Raw genomic sequence first — 8796 nt, 5'->3', positions numbered from 1 at the left:
AAGATATGAATGAAAAGGGGAAGAAAGAAGAAAAGAGGAAGAAATTGAATAAAAAATGGAAGAAATAAGAAATACGAGGAGATAGAAAGAAAACAAGAGGAGGAAGAAATGAAAAAGGGAAAAAATAAGGAAAGAGAAAGAAAATGAGACAAAATAAAGCGAGGAAATAAAAGAAAGAAGGAAGAAGAAATTAAGTAAATTAAATAAATTCTCCAAAATTCTTCAGAAAACTTCTAAAATTCTCTTTCATATAGAACGTAAAAATGCAAACTAACCAGTAACTGCAGACGGTAAAAAGTACAATATTTCCCTCTGAAATGTAGTTGAGAAGAAGTAGAAACCATTCAGAGAACAAACATCACCAGAAGATCAAAACTAAACAGAATGAAACAGTGAATCAAAGACACCTGAGACGATAAAACACATAAAGTCACATTAAATAATCAGGTTTTAAATTGAGAGCAGCAACAGAGCGCTCATTCTCTCCTGAGTGAGTGAGAGTTTTTTTTTTTTTGTTTTTTTTTACAGGATTTTCCCTGCATGCATTGCCCTCATGAGGAGTCGTGGGGATTTCTCTGCGTTTGGCTCGAAAGGCCGGCTGTCAACACGCCCCGTCAACAAAGCCCCGTTTCCATGGAGACACACAAATACGGGGAAAAAAGAGACGCGAATGAGCGAGGCCAAATTGCATTTTCTTCTCCTCTCGAGTCAATTGGTATGAACAAGGGAGTTAGGTTAGAGGAGTTGATACTTTAAACATGTCATATACAGTTAAACAAAAAAAGCAGTTGCTGGCATCCTCGTGACAGAGTGAGCGTTATTCACTGCTGAGCTTTTGTCCATCTGAATTCTCTCCCTGCAAAGGAAAAGAGCTGTTAAGACTTTGAATAAGAAAAAAATATATATATAAAAAATCAACAACTGGAATTGTAAATTGCTCCGTCACAGATGGTAACACCATCAGCTTAATCACATCAATCGTCCAGCAAGTGTAGCCCAAGATGGCGGGGGGTAGATTTCCAAAACTCCATTTCATTTCTCAGATGATGAAATAAATCCGTGTAATGACAATAAAGACAGCAGTGAGATCTCAGTGTGCAGAATTGTATTTATCAATATAAATCAAATCAAATTTATCTATAAAGCACATTAAAAACAAATACAGTTGACAAAAGTGCTGTACAATAAGATATCAGGAATAAATTAAAACAACATGACAGGGTAACAGCAAACAAGAAACAAGAACAAATAGAAAACAAATAATAGTAGAACACTGGGTTTTAACGACAGTCAAAGGCCTGAATGAACCAGTGAGTCTTTAGTTTGGCCTTAAAAGGAAGGAGAACACTTCATTCCAAGAGGTAAACTGTTCCGGTCACCACTCAGCCGCGATCGAGGGCCAGTTGGCCAGAGGATCTCAGAGATCTGGTGTTGTGAAGGGGGGCAGATGAGCTCTGAGATGTACCGGGGCGCCAGGCCATGTAGAGCCTTAAAAATAAATAAAAGTACCTTAAACTCAGTCCTATACTTGACTGGTAACCAGTGCAGGGAGGTCAGTACAGGTGTGATGCTGTCTCTCTTCCTTGTGCCAGTTATTATCCGAGCAGCAGCGTTCTGCACTAGTTGTGAGCGAGACGGAGAAGACCGGCTAACAGCCAGATAAAAGGCATCGCAGTAGTCCAGACGGGAGGAAATCAGAGCGGTTGTGACAGTCTTCAAGTCGTTGAATGAGAGGAGCGGTTTCAATTTGGCGATGTTTCATAGGTGGAAATAACTGATTTTAGAGCCGAATCAAAAATAATACCGAGATTTCTGGCATGAGAATGAAGGTAAGGGGCCAGGGGTCCTTAGAGATTTGCTATACTATAATTAATACTATAATTTTAACATGTCTGGTCCTGTGTGCAACCACCTGTTATCATGTGACAGAAGTTTCCCAGCTCGACGGTTTGTACGCAACCTTAGTTTAACAGACATCGGGCTTCATGCAAGAACATTTTCATATTCTTCTCCTAAACGTCTCTTATTGAATCAAACAAGTGTAACCAGTTTGGCTCTTTAATGTGTTTTAGTGGTTCAATAGATCACTGAAATTATCATGGAGCATCAATCATCAAGCATCAATTAAATTGACTTGAAGGTGATATAAAGATATAGACACACAGATATGAAACACATATTAATATCATTCAGTGTGATTTACACTCCCTGAGGATTTCATTATCTCTGCTGTCCATCACCAAAAAAACCTCCATAAAGCCACTTAGAAACCAGAAAAAGAGGATGCTGCTAACAGCTGATTCACAGGACTTTTAATGAAGACTATTGGACAAAATGTAAACAACCGAGATCGGCAGCATCGACCTGTACTTTTCACACAAATTTCACACTGAGCTGATAAAATGCAGCAGAAGGAAAAAGGACAGGATTTAAATGACAGGAAGTTCACTGCTGCTGCAATTACTACTGGGATGATGGGGATGAAAAATGAGTCACATACAGAGAAGGACTGGATTACAATCACTAACCAGCAGGTGTTACAGTCACCACACCTCCTCTACAGACACTGATATAGTCCACATGGAGCTTAACTTTGGACAAACATGTATGTGTCAAGAGGCAGTCGAACGCGGCACTAAAACATGTTTGCTCGCCTGACAGAATGTGTTGTCTATTATAAACCACCTCCTGTAATTTGGCACCGGCGTAAATGAAGTCCCATGTGGAGCGATGAGTCTAGTTCCCAAAGACTGACCCCTCTAACCCCCCCCCCCCCCACCCTCCACCCTTCAAATGAACCTCTTGTACTTTTTCTCCATTCGTTTCCACTTTGAGTTGCAGCAGAAGAGTTGAGTTTCTCTCTCTAAATGTTCAAAGAAGGGACAATAAAGTCGAAGTGACAGACGGCCACACAGATCTCTCATTTCCCACTTTTCATTGACATGTTAGAAAGTTTATAGATGTGTTTTTTGTATTTAAATTAAAGCCAGCAGCAATCAAATCAACCACTTCACAAACTTTGAGTAGAGGAGACCAGATTTACAGCATTAGTCTTAAATCTGATTCAGATTTTGCCGTTTTTATTGACCTTGTTTTAAAATGTCTGCCCATAAGAGGAAGAAACATCCCCATGTTTATGTTTGCTGCCCACATCCACATTGGTTATGGAGTATATGAGGGCCTTTAGGTCAAGTGATGAAACATCCTGATAATCAGACTGAATCACCATTTCATTCATTCATTCATTCATTCATTCATTCATTCAGCCTGACTTTGGATGAAGTTTGTTTTGTTTTGCCTGAACAAACCAGTAGCGAGTCAACACAAAAGCTGCAGTTATGGTTGCCTGGACATCGGACTCAAAGATGGCGCCCCCTTCATTCCTGTGAAAATTGCTCAACCGGCTTCAGGTTGTAAAAATATTACCTGGATGTTGCTCACGCTTCCGCAGTGTTGGACCCATAGAGCATGCTCAGTAGAGACTTCCGCCGGCCAAGCTGGCTGACTTCCTGTTGGCTCCCTTCACTTAAAATGGGGATAAAAATATTTAATCCTGCAGCTGTTTTAGACTTTCCAAATGTTTTCGGACCAAATGGATCAAATTCTAATAATAAAACGAGTCATTTCACTCATAAAGATTTATCCACCATTTTATAGCTGCTCCTTTTCCAATGATTGTGTGTGGGGAAAAATCATGGATGTATAAAAAGAACTGGATCCAGTGTCGGAGGCAGGGCCACCTCCCAACCACATGTGCACCAGAAACTTCTGCCGGCTGAGCTGGCTAACTTCTGGTTTAGCCCTCCGCTAACTTGAATGGGGATAAAATCATTTAATCGTGCGGCTCTTCTAGACTTTCCAAATGTTATCGGACTGAATGGATCAAATTCCGATAGTGAAATAAGTAATTTCCTGGGGTTTGCGACACTCAAAAAATGTATTTTTCCCATGATTGTGTGCAAGAAAAATGCTTTTTGGGTCCCTGTCAGACGTTGAAGTTGTAATTACACAGTTTGGCCACTATGTCAAATTGGCTTCAAAGCCGAGTGCACTTCCTGGAGGGTCGGGAAAAATGCTTTTTGGGTTTTTTGTGCATCACATGACGGACAGGAAGTTGCAATAACACTGTTCGACCACTATGTCAGAAAGGCTTCACTGTCGGGCACTACTCCTGGGGGGTTGTTCAAAATCCATGACTGTTGTTTTTGTTAAGTGTTCAATAAAGAAAAAGGAAAAAAAAACAAAACTAGCCAACCAAATAAGATAAATAAATTGCTTTATCATTCTGATCATCGCCTACTAAGCACCAATTGGTCGATTGTTTTTCCAACTGCCATTAAATGAGCACAACACCAGACCAGGATTGAATCAAAAGGCTTTTTTTTTCTTTCTTTCTCGACGTCTAAGTCTCTGTTGGTTGGTTTTAGTGATTCTTAAAAAAACTCATTACTTATCTTCAGGCCAGGACTTCAAATGGTGAAACTTTGCGGAGGTTCGATTCATTCCAATCAAATTCAACTTCAGTGAACTTTTACCTTCATATGTTTTTATCTGTTTATCTGTGGTTTTACTTTGCACACTGAACTAGGAGGAAAAGCTATTTTGTTGTACTGTGCATTAAGTCTATTTTGACCTTTTGACAAAGAACGAAGCCCTAATATTTCCAGAGAAGATTTGGGTATTTTGACAGAACAATCCCAACTCAAGGTCCACTTACTAGCCTTTTTTCTTTTTCTCTTTTAGAGCTTTTAACCACATCACACAGCACTTATCACCAAATGGTGTTTGCTCCGTTAAAGGCTCAAAGTTGAACTTTGAGTTGAGATCATTTTTGTCAAGTAGGTCAAGAATAAACTTGCACGTTAAAATATTTTGTTTTTTCCAAACAAATCAAAGCTGCCACCAGTTGTTAAGCACTTTTAAATGTATTTTTAAAACTTCTAAACAAATGTAAATAAGGTCACAGGCCTGTGTAGCGTTGGCGGAGATGTTTTGTAGTTGAAGATTGATATCCAACAAACCAGAGGAGGCCTGTTTGGGTGTCTGAAGTGACTAATGTCTTCCATGGTGGAGAACGAACCACAATCCTCTTGTCTTGTGGGCTGAGGTGTCCTTATTACTGGAGCACAGTGTGAGTTTCATTGTGGCGTTTCTCTGCTGTGTTTTTGTTGTTGTGGAACAGACAAACCCGTCCTGCGCCGAGGTCGACGCGTCTGCCACCAGACCGCCGTCTGCCAGGGGATTTTCAGACCAGAGGGACGACTACTCCTTCTCTCTTTTTACTGTGCGGTCGAGTAATTTGATCCAAGCCTCAGGAACAAGACAAGGGCTAATAAATGGAGGCTGTACAGTAGCACCTACTGTAAGTTTACAGCCCTGCTGCTCTCCCTGCTGTACCAGATCCAGATGTTTGGTGAAGTCTGGATAAATATAGACTCTGTCAGGAGCTGTGAAGTCCCGGCTAGTTCTGTAAACATTTTCCTTACCATAATTTGAATTTTATTATAAATTTACAGTCTAACAAGCCAGTGAAAAAGCAGCCGCGTTCAGCTATAAACAAGAGAGCGGCTACTGAACATGAAGACACAAGTGCTTTCAGCTCAGCAGGCAGTTTGCTTTTCAGACTGAAAACTGTAAATGTGCCCCACAGTGACTGCAAGTACTGCAGTCCTTTACTTAGTGGCAATAAGACTCAGTTACATGTAAAAAGTTTTCTGTTTCATGAGCAGACGTGAACAAGTTTTAACTGAAAAATGAACCCAAGTATTGAAAATAGTTCAGACTTCACTGTAGCTCAAGTTTTCATGATTTCAGATAAGTCGAAAGAAGGACGGGAAGATATTACTGATATTTTATTGTTATCTGAGCAAAAGTAAACAAATATCGGCAGTAAAATGTTCAAGAGTGAAGTAGAATACGATTTACTTTCACTCGCAAATGAAAGGGAGGTTTCACGCTATCCAAAACAGGAAAGTACTTGAAGTGAACGTCTAATGTCTGATCAGATGTGCAGTCTTGTGGCTGGTTTTAGACTGTACTTCTGATGAAGATCACATGATGTGATTGAAAGCTCCAGAGCAGCTACAAAACGGATGTTTTGATGAGAATATTTTCTCAGTTAATGTGGGTCAATGATGTATTTTGTCATTTAGTTTGGAGGACTTGTTTTATCAAATTCAGGTATCAGCAATAATTTCAAAACATTTCAAATGACACTCAGCCCTCGCTGTCAGATAAATGCAGTGGAGTAAAAAAATACGATATTTATGCAGTCAAAATTCCAGAAACTGTAAAACAACAGCTGCAGTGGCTGGTAAATAAATTGACTCGGCAACTATTTTCATACTTGAATAACTTTTATAACCATTTCTTTAACAAAAATACCAAACATTAGCGGTCACAGATTCTCAAACGTGAAGCTTTTCTGTGTCATACATGACAGTAAATTGAATATCTTTGGATTCTGGACTGTTGATCAGACAAAACAGGACATTTGAAGGCGTCACCGTGAGCTCTAATAAATTATAACGGACATTTTTCATTTTTTTCTGATATTTTATAGACGCCATTTAACCAATAATGAATATAACCACTGTAGCTAACATTACTTTTTTCTATGCTAACGTCACTTTTTTATTTTATGCTAATGAGACTTTTTACCTTCTCTGCTAACGTTACTGTTCTCCATGTTATGTGTTCTATGTTTTTTTTATTTTTTTTACACTAAAGCTACTTTTTCGTCTTTTATGCTAATGCCACTTTTTAAAAAATTGTATGCTAATGATACTTTTTGTTGTGGCGCATAACAGCCAAAATATACACAAAAAGTAAATTAAAGTAATTTAAATTTAAATAATATAAAAAAGACAATAATAAAATTATAAATAATAAAACAATAACAATAAAAAATATGTAAAATATATTTTAAGTGTATCTTCTATGCTAACGTTACTTTTTCTACTTGTCCTTGTCCTTACTTTGTCCTTGCTAATTATTTTTTGTTTTGATGCTAAAGTTACTTTTTTTATCTTCTATGCAAATGTTAAAATGTCAGTTTTGGTTTGAGGTTATGTTAAATCACATGCACAAACCTTTAATTGATAAGTACCCATTATCAATGTATACTCCTAACTGTACTTTATTACTTTCTACCTTCTGCTCCAAATATACACATTTTCCTATGGAGATGTGAGGTCAGGCCGGATGATGACTTCTTTTATCGCTTCTGGATCCATTGAACATTCCTGCCTCCACATTTTTAAGAGCTGTCTGACTTTTACATCCTGAAGCCATGAACCTGGCCTCCGGCGGCAGCAGCAGCAGCAGCAGCAGGTTTCTGTGGCTCCCCGCTCTGCTGCGAGTGGAAAAAACGAAGGCGAGGGAGGTCACGTTATTAAAAACCGACTCCACTACTGCTTATTATCTTCTGTCAGACTCGGCCTGTGTTTTTCAAGAGGTGTGGACATGGGAGTATTTATGAGCGCTGTTTTTAATAGACTGTTCCTTTTAGACTCAAACAAATGCCTCTCATTATATCCCGACTGAATTCGCCATAACTACAGTAATGGCTGGTGGCAATTCTATGATCCACAACTGCAGGCCATTAACATCTTGGTGTAGGAGTGTTAATCTCTCGCACTTTCAGCCACGTTCCCAAAAGTCTGACTGGGACTGAAACCGCCTCCACACTCCTGATTTGGCCTCTCGCAGACGTCAGACTTTCAGGTTAACCTTCTCACCTGGCCTTCATATCCAGACGTCCCGTTGGAGGAGTTGGAGTGGGGAATAAGTAAATAAAAAGTGAGCTCACAACTGGGCAAACTGCAGGAAACCTCCGAGCTCCAACCAGCGAGAGGAGAGAGCATGCAGGCCGGGTGCCATGTTTGGAATAAGGAAAAGAAAAATTGAAGTCTTTTTGAAGGGACAAGGTTAGAAGAATGGTTTTGGTTTATTTTCCATAATCATGATGTTGGAATGCGTAAAGGTCTCTTTTTGAGAGATTGGCCCCTTCGTCATCTTATTAGCCAAAATGTGATGAGAGGATTGGCACTGAAATCCTCTCAGAGAGCAGAGAGAAATGAAGAGAGCAGCAACTATTCTTTTATTACCGTCGATTTCTGTTTAAAAGGTTTATTTTAACCTCAGTGTTTTAGAAACACAGAAATGCCGAAACATCCTGGATTATTTATTTAATTAAATATTTTAAGGTTCTGTTATGTTTTTCTCCCCAGGTTGGTATGCCAAATTACTACAGTACCCATAAGCCCCGGTGGCCATTATTATAGACTTCAGGGTTTCAGCAGCAGTCAGTGTTAAGTGACTCACAGTTGGAGCTTTTCAAGCCTTAAATTAACATAAAACTCTTTTTTTGCATTTCTGTAAGAAACTTCACATCAAATCTTAATATCCCTTCACACCATGTTGGATGAATGAGACGGATCGGAAAGATAAACTTCTTGTGAACGTTCATGCCATCTGAGGAAGGTTGTGCGTTAACTTGGGTTCGTTGTGTGCATTGACAAAATTACACATCCATTAAATCTGGTTTTAATTACATTGAATGACGGCGTTTGGCTGGTGCAGTTTGGTTTTCAGGCACTTCTGTATTATTAAACGTACAATATGTAATTTCAGCCGCTGGGCGTCTCAATTAAAACAATAACTAAAGACGGAGTGTGATGACGGTGTGAAGTAGCAAGGGATCATGGGAGTTGCTGTCTTTGTTGTTAAATAAGCAGCTTCACCGGGATAGGATTACTCCAGTGTTCATCATTCAGGATGTTTTTACCCGCAGAG

General features: G+C 39.2%; 1 long non-coding RNA gene across 1 annotated transcript; it reads left to right on the top strand.

Moving 5' to 3' along the window:
• The first annotated feature begins 1450 nt into the window (after positions 1-1450).
• On the top strand, positions 1451-8590 carry LOC122975000. Its single transcript, XR_006400529.1, has 3 exons — positions 1451-1829; positions 5183-5362; positions 7187-8590. It is a non-coding gene; the product is annotated as an uncharacterized LOC122975000 (long non-coding RNA).
• The last annotated feature ends 206 nt before the right edge of the window (positions 8591-8796 follow it).

Source organism: Thunnus albacares, chromosome 23, assembly GCF_914725855.1.
Source record: "Thunnus albacares chromosome 23, fThuAlb1.1, whole genome shotgun sequence".
Lineage (NCBI taxonomy): Eukaryota > Metazoa > Chordata > Actinopteri > Scombriformes > Scombridae > Thunnus > Thunnus albacares.
Note: the sequence above shows the minus strand (reverse complement) of the source record. Positions and strands in the feature narration are given on the sequence as shown.